Source organism: Cavia porcellus, unplaced genomic scaffold (genome assembly GCF_034190915.1).
Source record: "Cavia porcellus strain 051 isolate PalLab524CR breed Dunkin Hartley unplaced genomic scaffold, mCavPor4.1 scaffold_14, whole genome shotgun sequence".
Classification (NCBI taxonomy): Eukaryota; Metazoa; Chordata; class Mammalia; order Rodentia; family Caviidae; genus Cavia; species Cavia porcellus.
In genome coordinates, this window is record NW_026947497.1 from 61,912,769 (window position 1) to 61,925,727 (window position 12,959).

At 46.6% G+C, this 12,959-nt stretch overlaps 1 protein-coding gene across 2 annotated transcripts in view; it reads left to right on the plus strand.

Annotated features, from left to right (window-relative positions):
- The first annotated feature begins 6,246 nt into the window (after positions 1–6,246).
- Positions 6,247–12,959, plus strand: part of Snrk (SNF related kinase) — a 39,230-nt gene continuing 32,517 nt past the window's right edge. For both annotated transcript variants that reach the window (XM_063260991.1, XM_063260990.1), the window contains exon 1: positions 6,247–6,403. The gene's annotated coding sequence lies outside the window, so the exon portion shown is untranslated. The remainder of the gene's footprint in view (positions 6,404–12,959) is intronic.

A 12,959-nucleotide genomic window follows, 5' to 3' on the forward strand; every position in this document is an offset into this window, starting at 1 on the left:
CCTGTCTGGGGAACTCCAGCAGAGACCTCCTCCCTGTGTGACAGCTGAGGGCTGAGGCCCTGGCCCAGCAGCGGCCCTAGGATCCTACTGCAGCCCGTACCAGGACTATACATTCTTCACCTATCCCCAGAGAGGTTGTGCGGCCCCAATTTTGAAAATACTCTGAATATCTCCTGGAAGGAAAAAAAGACATTTGCCACTATTCATACCGGTCACTTTGCCTGGCTGTCCATGTAGTAAAAGAGCGAAAGGGCCGTGAATGGTGACTACAAGAAAGGCTGCTGGGTGTTTCCTGGCAGGAAATTTGAGCCGCTTTTTGGCTTCCTTTTTCCCTTTAATATTCATTCAGGAAGTGAAAGACGCTAAGGAAGAACACACTCTGTGATCCATTCCTGTGACTTTGGAGAGCAGGCCTCATTGTGACATCTCTGTTATGAACAGTCAGCCAGTTACTTGACAGCATGGGTACTTGCTAGGTGGCCACTGAGGGGTACTGATGGAGGGTGGCTGATAGGGGTACTGATGGAGTGTTGATGGGAGTACTGCTAGAGATGCTGATGGGGTGCTGACTGATGGTTGTGCTGATGGGGTGCTGATGGATGGGGTGTGGACTGGCATACTGGTAGAGATGCTTCTGGGGTGCTGACAGAAGACAGCACGAGAACACCCCAGATGCCACCCTTGGTCTTTCCCATGATGTGGTGTGGAGATTGCTAGTTACTTCAGCCAGCGGCCACCCTGCTTTTCCTCCCTTCTGTCATAACTGCTGTCCTTGGTAGGCTGAGTTGGCATGAGAAGCTGCATTTTCTGGCCTGAGGACCTAGGTTGGTTATGGGACACATGGACAAAATGGTGGCAGTGGAAGCTCCTGGCGGGACTTGCAGGGAATCTCCTCCAGGCAGGCAAGTTGTGTGGCCTCTGCCAGGGTGCACGGGTGGGCACAGCACTACCCACCCTGTCCCAAACATGTCCATTTCCATGCCCAGGTGTAAGCAGCCCCTACACATTGCCCGCTCACCGATTCAACAACTGCCCTGGAGCGTTCATTACCAGCTGGACACGTGCCCATTGGGATTACAGATCCATAAACTCCCCAGGTCTATGACTAGAGAAGTGGGCTTGGGTGAGGACAAAAATGGGTGAACTGGAGAAGCTGGACCCCAGCCAATGAGCCTGTTGAGAGCCACAGTTCTGTTTTTGTAGACATGAGAAATTTAAATATCCAATGATAAGATCTTCCCATTTGTCAAAAGAATCCAGAAATCTTGAGTTCTGTTTTTCACTATCAACTATGGCAGGAGGCAGACTTCTAACTATGATAGAGTAAACCTGGACACAGCTGTATTTATTTTCTAATGTCACCTAACAAAGAGACCAGAGTTTCAGGAACTTAGATGCTGTTTATCAGTGCATGGTTCCATTCTCTGCCCAGTGCGTCCCAAGGCTAAAACCACACAGAAGCCGCTGCCCGGAGGCTCTGGGAGGAGTCCACCACCAAGCTCAGTTGGGCTTTTGGAAGAATTCAGTTTCCTGCAGCTGCAGGACAGATGTCCTGCTTTCTGGGTGTTGATGGGGGAGCTCCATTCTGATCCTTTCTCTTCAGGCTGGCATGACAAGCACAGTTGTCCTCAGACAACTTTCTTCCCGGTGCACTGCATGACCATAAACACAACCACTTTTCATGTGCACAGGGCTCACTCCATTCAAAGGGAAGGGGAATTTCTGGCGAGTCTAATACCACACTCACTAACTGATAGAATAGCTATCTAGAAAACCTCTGGGATTAAAGGAGATTTGAACAACCCCATTCGCCAACAGGATCTGACACAGATGTCCCCATTCAGGGACAATAGGAGAATGCACACTTCTTATTTTTAAAATGTATTTTGTTACTGCCTATTAATTTTATACCATATTGGGGTTTAATGTGGCATTCTCATACACACATGTATCATGGCGACCTCTCCAATTACCCACTACACTCCCGTCTGGTGCCCTTCCTCTTGCCTGAAAGTAGTCCCCCTTCTACTCTCACATCCTTTGTTTTATGAGCCCACATGTTACAGAGAATACGTGATACTTGCCTTTCCAGATCTGGCTTGTTTTCTTAATACGATATCTGCAGTTCTATCCATTTTCTTACAAAGGACACATTTCCATTCTTCTTTAGGGCTAAATAATATTCCATTACACATGCCACATATCATAGTATATACACCATATATGTAATATATATTGCATTTCCTTTATCTATTGTCTTAATGGACACCTAGGCTGGTTCCATGTCTTGACTGCTGTGAATTGTCCCATGACAAACTCAGGGATGCAGGTGTTCCTATACGATGCCGACTAATATGTTCCGGTACAAACTGAGGAGTTCCATAGCTGCATCACATGGTAGTTCTATTTTTAGGTTTCTGCAGAATCTCTATGCTGATTTCCATAGTACTAATATGCATTCCCACCAGCAGTGTAGAAGGGTTTCTTTTTACCCTGCATCCTCACCAGCTTTTATTTCTACAGACTACCGATTTTTTCCAAGTACACATAGAATATTCTTTAAGATAGATCATATATTTGGCCATAAAACAAGCTTAAATAGCCTTAAGAAAATTGAAATCATCAAAGCGTTCTCTGAAAATGACAGAAAAAATGAAAAATCAATAACATAAATAATTTGGTGAAATTCCTGAATATTAGGAAGTCAACATGTTTCTAAATAACCTACAAATCAAAGAACACACATGCTTAGGAAATATCTGAAATGAGTGGAAATCAATACACACCTGATCAAATTGATAAGATTTGGCTAAGAAAGAATTCAAGATCATTTGAAAGGTTTTAATTCCTAATTCAAAAAAGAAGAGTTTCAAAAAAGAGCAAATTAAACCTCAAATGGAAAATAGGAAATATCTGATAATAAATATCAGAGTGAGAATCAAGAAAAACAAAAATAGAGAAAATCAGTGAGAATGAAAGTTGATTATAAGAAAACAAAATGGATAAACTTTTAGCTAACCCAGAGAAAGAAACAGAGAGTGAGAAACAGAGAGACAGAAAGAGAAAGAGACACACGGAGGGAGAGAGACACACGGAGGGAGAGAGACACACGGAGGGAGAGAGAACCTAATGAAAGAAGATCCATCACTAGCAACCCAATGAAAATCAAAAGTCTTGTAAGGAAACATTATGAACAATATATGGTGACAAATTAAACATCTTGAAAGACACACATTCTTACAGACAAATACATTTAATTCAAGAAGAAATAGAGATATTGGACACAGATATTCCTCATTTAACAGTCTGCCTGTTTGACAACTGTTTGGACTTCAACCCCAGCTGCTTGGACTTTCTACCCATCTTTTTATTCTGTGTATCTTTTTTATAGAGCCTCAATGTTTTTTTCTAGTTTTTGTGTACACAGTGGTGTAATCTCTGCTGATGGTGCTGTACAGTACAGTCTGTAGTTTTATGTTCTGTCATTCACTACAGTGCTGCATGCAAGATGTATGCAAATAAATGCAAAGACACCAAGTTAGGGTTTCCTGGGACCACTTCTTTGTTCTAAATATTGCAGGGTATGTACTCTATACCAGTGGTGGTGAACTTATGGCAAGGGTACCACAGAGGACTGTTTGTTATCATTAAAAGCTCTAAAAGATTCACCATCATTGCTACAATTTCTCATTTCGTGGCCAGTTTTTTAAACACCTATTCACAGGACCTGAACTTAGTCATTAAATGAGAAATGCAGTAAGTAAAGAAATGGAACCAGTAAGTTAAATCTTTCAATTCTTGTTAGAAACAATCAGAATTCTATTGCACAGATTTGTAACTCCCACACACACACTGGGCTTTAAGTGACATTTGGAATTTAAAAACGTTAGGAAATGTCAACTGATGCCCAAAAGGTGGTTAAGGAAAGTCTCTGAGAAACTCTTTAGCCATTCCAGGGAAGAATGAGTTTGGTACCACTTGGCATGAAGCCAGGATTAGAACCACACACGTGTTTACGTACAAAATGGCTAATTACAAATGTAAACCGTTACTTAACCATCAAAACAGTCAAAATTGAGCTGTATATGAATATTATTTTAAATGTATTTATTTTATTTACTTTTGCTGTGCTGGGGACTGAAACCAGGGCCTCACATAGTCTAGGCAAGTGTGCTACCACTGGACTTCATCTTTAGCCCTTAAAGTTTAGGAAAAAAAACTATGAAAACTAATAATACTTAGGTAATCTTGTTACCCATGCTGCCTTAGAGAATTCCAAAATAAAAATGGCAATTCTTTTATGAGTCTGCTTGATTTTCACATCTTGATCTAATTTGTTGCACCTCCCTGGTTTCCTTCCAATAAACAGCTCCTTCTGTATGTCAGAGGCATCATGTTATTTTTTTGAGATCTGAATCACAGAGACTCTAATGCAAGTCTGCATGTTCCATCTTGTCATTCTGTACAATGCTGAATAGCTAATTAAAGATCCTTACAGGTCCATAAAAAGACCTAACATTAAAAAGCAGTGTGTGTCGGAGAAAGCCCCAGGGTAGATTGCAGAAGGAGTTTCTTCATTAAAATAGGTACATTTGCTCCAATCCAAAGCTATTTAATAATATATTAATTTGAATGTTTTAAAATATTGCGCCGTTGCATATCCAGATCACAATGACTTAGGATGCAGAGCTGAAAATGGGTCATGTTCCTGCCAGCAGCACTCAGCACCCCAAGAAACATTGTGGGTGAGTAAATGATTTCCACATGGCCTGTGCCGTAGCCTCCTCTCTGCAAGAGAACTGGAGCTGACTTTATTTAAATTGATTTACTATTTTGCCTCTTCTCAAGTATTGTTTTTCTCCTTAAGCTGTTGTTTTTCTTGTAGGGCTTATTCAAAGTCCGAGTCACACAGCAGCAGCAGAAATACTATGCTTTTGAAGGGCTTAGGTCTTATGGGCATTGCTGTGTAGTCATAGTTACAGACCTGGGAGTGAAGGGTGTCAACCTGTGGAATTCCCCAGAGTGACCACCAGAGTGGTATTTCCTTTCTATGACTGGCCCGTTTCCCTGACTAGTGAGACCTCTTTTAAGGGAAAAGTGCATGGTCTTCCAATAAGAGAATGAATTCCACAAATCCAAGTTAGGAGCTCTCGTTTCCTATGATGCTAAGTTAGAATTTTTATGTCAAGAGATTACCCTTTCGTGATCTTTCCAAGTCACGTGCTCCTGGAAGAGCAGAGGCCCAGTCTGAGGCATGGCTGGTGCACCCCGTCACCTGCTGCTACAACAGGAGGTGCCTTTAAAGGCAAAACCTTGCCTTGTTACCCAGAGTCCAAAGGTTTGCACCTCGAAACAATCCTGTCTTGCTTCCCAATCATTTTCAGACCTGCAAAGCTGATGATGTAGTCTCAAAGAAAAGGCTTCTGACATTTGCAGGTCAACAGATTCGCTAGGTTTCTCTTCTTCATGTGGTCAATTCCACTGGAGTTGGGGAGCATCTAAGCAGCTTTTCTCGCTAGTGCCCTTCTTCACTAGCGGGCCTTTCCTGGGGGTGAAGAAATCTTAGGGGCACCTGGCTGGTTGGTGCTCCTTCCAAGAACCCCAGATAGCTGATGCTCTGGCAGCCTGGCATCTAGAAGAGGAGTGCCTCTCTCTTCATTCTCTCCTGGGCCACTCGGCCTGGCAACCACGATACGTGCCATCCAAGGTCTGGTGCAGGCCTGGAATGCTTTGAAACCCAACCATTCCGGCTGCAGTCTCTCTCACGTCGTCGTGGAACAACTCGGGCCTGACCAGGATCTCCTGCTGTCCTTAAGGCCAGTGCTGCCTTCAGATGCTGGGTACCTTCTTCTTGTTTAAATAGCAACGACATCAGCAAAATTCCTTCAAATCGGGTTCTCGAAGAAACAGTGAAGAAAAATGTACAGCGTACACAGATGCACGTATGCTCCCTTCCTGCGTACCCCTAGATGGGAGACCCCAAAATGCAGTCCTGAGCGGATGCTGTCACTTCCCTCGAATTTCCCCGACAGCTGGCGCTATTTTTTCCCGGCCATTGTCCTGTGTCCCCGGTGCTTCCTGCTCCAGGCTCCCTGTCCTCTTGGCGCCTCTCCTGCTTCCTGCAGCCGGCGCGGCGGACGCGACCCGCGGTCATGGACGCTGCCCAGCCAGAGCGCGGGCCTGCAGGTGCTGCCGCCCGGTCCCGCTTCGATCACGCCCCTAGCCCCGCCCCGGCGCGCGTCACAGCGACACGCCGCCCGCGCATGCGCAGCCCGACGCACCCCTCCCCGCGCCCGGTCGCCCGCTCGGTATTATGATTTGCGCTGGGTGCGGGGATCCGGCGGCCGGGAAGGAGTTGTCGGCGCCGCGGCCGCTGCAGAAGAACGTCCGCCTGGCGGCTGAGGTAGGTGCGGCGCGGAGCGCGGCGGGGCCGGGGCGCGGCGGGGCGCGGGGCGGCCTCCCTGCCTTACAGCCGCGGCGGTGGCCGGGCCGCGGGCGGAAAGTAAGTTGCGCGCCCCGCACCCCAGAGGACGCGCCCGCTGCGGGCCCCGGGGCGCGCGGCCTGGCGGGCGCGGGGCGGGGGGCGGCACTGCGGCGCGGCGCCCGAGGCCCTGCCCTTGCGGCCGCGGCGGGATTGCGGCACCTCGGAGGCCCGCGCCCCGCCCGGCGCCCCGCGCTCGCCGCCGCCGTGCGCGCGGCCCCCCGTTGGCCCGCTCCTGGCCGCTGAGCCCCGAGAGCGGGCGCGAGCTGCAGCTTCACAATGCCACGGGGGTCGTAGTCGAGGAGAGGGCAGCGGGCTGAGGAGGAGGGGAGGCGGCGAGGGAAGCGGGGCGTCCCCAGGGGAGAGCTCGGGTTCTGGGCTGGGGAACCTGGGTTCTGCTCCACAGCCAAAGCCTGTTGATTTCGTTCTGGATCATTGTGCAAAACCTCCTGCCTCTGCTGGGACTTGGACCCAGGACCCTCGGCAGCCTTGACGGATGGGGCTTCCTGGAGCTGTGTGATTCCTGACAGTCAGATTGGAGACAGCCAGCAGCTTCCCGGGGAGTTTTACTCAGTGCAGTCCGGGGAGAGAATTGAGCAGTGGGCTTCCTAGATCTATGCTCGCCTGGGGGTACAGGACCTTTCCGACTGTCAGGTTACTTTTTTTCACTTCCGTTTAAGAAAACACAGCCTGAAAGACTTAGGAGCGGTGGCGAAACTGACTTAATGCGTTTATGCATTTTGTTAGTCTTGAGGTGCAGAAAGGCTTCCAAGTTACAGAACTGCAAGTGCTGAGCGTCCTGTTGAATCTCCACAGATAACCGTGGGATGCCAGGAGGCTGAGTCTGGGTTCCTTGTAGGGGCCAGGTTGTTCTGTCCCGAATCAGTCGCACTTATCAGAGTGTGTATCAGTGTACTCCAAAGCCTGGGCTGTCAAAGCTTATGTAATCAAAGTGTTAATTTATAATCTCGTTACATTGCCTTCCAGAATTATAAAATCATTCCCTTAAGGAAATCTGTCTTCAACGTCTGCTTAAATATTTCTCTTGGAATTGGATTCCTGAAGAAGAATGTACTGTACGAGTAGTGATTAAAACATACTAATTAGGCACGTTTCCTTTTTTTAAAAAGAACACCAAATGCATATTGATTCTTTTATCCAGCTATCTAGTTGTCCCTAGGAAGAAAACAGGTGACCTTCCCATTTTACAGAGCTAAATGAGAGAAATTACGTGACATTCCCAAGGTCACGTAGTGAAGCAATGTAGAAAGTGAAGTGAGAGGTGCTAACTTTTTTTAATACTCCCTTCTCCAATGCTTTCAGAACAGGAAACTCAGAGTGCCATCTTCTAATTTTAAAAATTTACATAATTTGTTATTTCATATTGTGCACAAAAATTATTCTCCCCTATCGCTTTTTTCCTGTTAAAAATGTTTCTGTATTATTGCAGTAATAGTTTAAAACTTAACTAAGATTCAAGTTGTACTAAGTTTTATTTTTATTTTTCTAGACCAGAAATACAAATTGGGCCTTTGTAGTTCAGATTTAATCATATCCTAAAAGAAAGACTTTTAAGTGTTCTTAATAAAATTGAATAGCAGGGGTAATATTTTTACTGGTCACAGGAAATATTGTTTATCTAAACTGCTGGGGTGCTTCCTTCCTATCGAAAGTGAAACTAAATAGAAAAAAAAAAGGTTTTTTTGGAGTTATTGAGCAGCCATGGTCCTAGGCACTAATATCAATAAAATATGATTTCTTCCCCTAGTGATGGAGCCTGAGCGTGGTTACACTGAAGATAAGCTTTTCACACGGCCAGAATTTTAGGAATTAAAAACAGGAACTCTAAAGGCTTAATAGCATCTCAGCTGTTTTAGTCACAGGAGTTTTTCAGCCAGGATACTTTTGCAGGAAAACTGTTCTTCAGAGTATAGATGCTGCCCAGTGTACCAAGTATGCGTAGGCAAATTTGTAGAGCAGGCTGGATTGAACAGCTGAATGGATTCTAGGAGATTTGAAGATAAACTTAACCTCTGATCATTTATACATGGAACATTTTCTTGTATTTTTTGGGCATCTAGGTTAGAGGGCAGTAGTCAAAAAGTATCAAAACAGTTTCCTTCCTTTAGGAGCTTGGGAATTATGGGGGAACACTAAGATGAATCCTAACAATACACACCCAAGTGTGCCGAAGCAGGGTTGGTGACCCGCCTGGCCTGCTTCACAGAGGAGGCGGCGATGGTCAAGCTGGTCTTGAGGTTAGGCAGGGTTTCCAGGCAGGGAAAAGGCTCTGGGGTTGAAGAGCATGAAAAAAGATCAAGTGGCAAGAAAATTAACTCAGATCTGAGGAAGTTGAGGTAGAGATAATGAAGCAGTTCTTTAAAGAGAAAGAAGAATGGGATGCCAATTTTGGGTGAAGGGAAGATTTTTTGGTTTTGACCGGGAAGAGCTGGTATTGAATCTGTCGCCCTTAGTGGTCTCTGGAGTGAGCGCTCGGAGTGTGTTTTCTTTTCTGGATGATCTGAAACTTCTGCATCTGCTTTTCTGCACATCTGCTTTGGGTTGTGGCCTTACTTGCTTGGGGTCACTGGAGGAGGACCCTGTTTGAAGAAGGCCCCCGTCAGTCTGCCTTCCTGAACATGTGATTCTCTGCGGACACTTCCAGAGCCCCTTGAGAGCCTGCTTTGGCACCTCTAGGGTTTGGCCCCTGCTCAGGTCGGCCAGTCACGCCTCTGTCCCTCTCTGGCACTGCTCTCTTCACTGCTGCTGTGGGAGTGCTCAGCAGCCTTCCGAGCCTGAGGGCATTATCCACCCCTGCTGGGGCTGAGGGTTCTGGAGTGTCTCCAGGCGCAGGGCAAGCTCGGGCCTCTCTGTGTACCTCCTAGATGCTTAGCTTAGAGGCCTGGGCCATTTCGTGTAGTCATGAAGTCTGTGCTCCAGAAGCCCTGCACAGCTGCGGTCAGAGCACAGCCTCCTTGGGCCTGAATTTCTTAGCTGTTGACAGGCAGATTGTTTTCTTGGTCAGACCAGAAGGACTGGCAGCTCCTTGAAGGCCAAGGCCACTTCTTGGGCCCTTGTGGGCCTGGACTGGAATAACACCTGATAGGGTCTGCCTCCTGAAGGGTCTCGGTGCAGAAACTTTAAAAATCCAAGCTTTGGTTTGTTTTTATGAGTCTGTTAATAGAACCATGCTCATTTTGGTACAGCTAGGTTGGGTTTAAATTTTTAATTTTACAGTTTCTAGAGCTAGAAGCAAACCTGCTCTATGCTAGGGTGTCACAGTGGCTTAGGAATTGTTTGTGGTGTCCTGTGTTCCCTGCCCGAGAGAGTGCCATGCCCATCTGCATCTCCACCCGGGCTTGTTAGAGCCCCTCCTGCCCTTGGCCCTCTGTGCACCATGCCTTCAGATCCTGCATCTGCAAGTCTTATCCACTGCGTCTTCATGGCTGCCAGACCCTGGCTGCCCTTGCTCAAGAGCCGTAACGTCTCTGTTTACCTGGAGAGACTTCCAGCAGTTCCCTTACCTGTCTCTAACTCTGGTCTTGTCCTTCCAGAGTGACTTGTTAAGCTGTCATCCCTGATGTCTGTTTCCCTGTGGCCTAGGATGCTGGCCTTCTTTAACACCACATGTCCTTATAGTTTGAGTGGCTGCTGTGTTGGGTAGCACTGAGTATAGAGCTGGATAAGATGGACATGGGTCTTGTATGGACTGCCCATACCATCTGATCTAGTGGGGATGCAATCTGTAGTCATGCAGGTGATTCTGTGACTCTGAGTTTGGCATGATGATGGCGTGGTGCCGTATGGGGAAGCAGAGAGGGCTCAGTTGCCCAGGCTGACCTTGAACTTGTGCTCCTCCTGCCTCCACCTTCCAGAGTGCTGGGATGACAGGCGTGTGCCACCAGGCCCAGCTGGTATCTGGCCTTCACCTTCCCGCCTGATCTTGTCACCACAGTGAGCTCTCTCTCTACTGGGCAGCCTCTTTGTACCATGGCAGTTTCAGTTCCTAGTTCAGAGACAGACGCTTCTCTGGGGTGCCCTCTCTGAATGCCCCAGGGCAGAGGGAGGGTAAAGGATGTTGTTACTCATGGGTTGTGAATACCTGGAGGCGCAGACTCTCCTGACTCATGGAGGGGTTTAGGGCCTGTGTGCTGGCCACAGGGGAGGAAGGCATGGTGACAGTGACCTGGGAGCTGCCGTTAGAGGCCTCTCCTGAGTTAGAGTTGGGGTGGGGGGAGCCAGTCCTGCGAAGCTGAGGAAGGGCTCCTTGGTTTGATCCCACGCACTCCTCTTCCTGCTGTGCACTGTCCCATTTGGCTTTCACAGAACTGTGTCAGGTGGTGGGGATCCTGGGCCCTGTCGGTGGACTCTGCTGTAGCAGTCTGTGAGTGTGCAGCGGTTCCTCCAGGGAGGGATAAACACAGTAAGGAAAGCTGCCCGCAGTGCTTTGAAACTCGAATGTCAGGACTGTCTGTCCTGTCTCCAGGTTCCCTCCCCCATATGTATGCACAGACCCCTAAGGCCACGCTGTATAGCTTTCTGCTCTGTGTTGCATAGCTGGGATTAATATTTGAATAATGTGTCGAATTTGGTTTCATTCTGTATGGTGATGATCATATTTTAGATTTTCTAATGTTGGTTTTATAGTATGATTTACCTTATAAAGTTCATTTTAAGTCGAGAACATGACACCAGTATAGTCACAAATGTGGTGCAAGCAGAGTATACTATGTTCATGGATCTCTTTAAAATTGTTTCGATGTTGTACTGCCTTTTAGTTAACAAAAGCAGAGTGAATTTTAAGGTAGATGTTAGCTATTTTACCTCATTTTCTAAAGGTTAATAGTTCTTTACTGGGGTATAGTGTTGTGGATGCTGCAGAAGCATTTTGGAATGAGAATATTTGGGGTACAGTTTCAGGGCTTGATTTGCTTCATTCTCTTGTTTGGTGAGTGTTTATTGAGCTTCTTATGAAGAAAGATACTTCTTCAGAAGCACTTGGGAAGAATGTAAATTGCAAAGCACATTGAAATTGAAGTTTGGGAAGGGTAAAATTTTGAAGGTGAGAGCTTGCTTAAACTCTGCCAGAGTTGCTTGAAGTTGGCTGTCACTGTCATGGGACCAACCGCATGCAAACAATTGCAGGAAGTGATTTTCAAGGTGCCATAATGACCTCAGCCTGTCTTCCAATGGTGATTTGACAGTAACTTCCTCTCTCAACTTAAAAACAGTCTCCAAACAAGCCAGAAGGCTTTGAGCAGAATTACTCGTTAATGTTTATCAGGTAAGTCTTGGGTGGCACCGGGGCAGTGACTTGCATGCCATATCAGAATTGGAGCAACACCAGCAGTGTCAACATAGATTCATTTTAGTGCTTTAGTTTCTCTGGGAATTAGACAGTCCTGGGTAAAAGGGAAGCATTGTATTGTCACCAAGGAGAAACAAATTGCAGGGCCCCAAGTCCAAAGGCCTGATGCCCAATCCAGGCACCCCTACCTGGATGCAGCTCCAAAGGCTGTGGGCATCCCCTGAGCCCCCTTGTCCATCGTGGGCACGAGGCCTCTGCTGTGGCCTGACAGGGGATTAAGCAGTGTCACACATGTAAAGAGGCTCCATATGTGCACAGATTTCCAGAAATTAAAGTCTGTTTCCTTGAGACCAATATTCAAACAAAATGGGAATTCTAAGGGGCAATTGTGGTGGTAAAAGACATTTTTAAAGTTTAAAATGAGGCAGTGAAAGAAAATCAGCTATGGTTTTGCTGTAGAATTTATTTTTGTATAAAGTATTGAGGTTAGCAGATTTTTGTAGAGTAGTATTTATATGAGTGATAATGAGAAAAATTCAACAAGTAGAAGAAAAACTTGTGTTTTATGGATCTTTAAAAGAAACACTGAACTTTTTCGAGTTGGTATAAATTCTCCCGTCTTATTTCTATATTGCTTACCTATTAATACCTAAATACCTTCTTTTGAGGTCTGGATCAGCTCTTTGGCAAGAACTTCTCTTGTGCACTTTTTCTTTGAAGATAATTTATTAAAGCTTGACTGTAAGTCAGAAGTAAGCAGGGGATGCTACAGTTCACTGTGAGGGGTAAATGGTGTCATCCAGGGGATCCTCAGAAAGGGGCCTTCTACGTGAAATCACAAACTCACCCAAACTGGTGCCCCTGCCTTGCCCCTCTGTCCTCCCATCTCAGGAGAACATTGCAGTCATGCCCTGCTGAATTCAGGGGCAGCTCTGGTCTGCAGGCTACCCGTGCTCTGGGGTCTCAGCCTCCTCCACCAGCTGTGTTCTCTAAGGAGACCTCACCGACTTAACTCATGGGTAAGACCTTCAAGGGCAGGGCCCATGTGTCTGCAGCGTTGTTGTGACAGTGCTGGTGCTCCAGTGCTCCTGGACCTTGTCCTGAAGCAGGAGTGTGTGTTCTTTTTCAGGGAAGCTGAGTGCTTCATCAAATGTGATGTGTGTATTACGG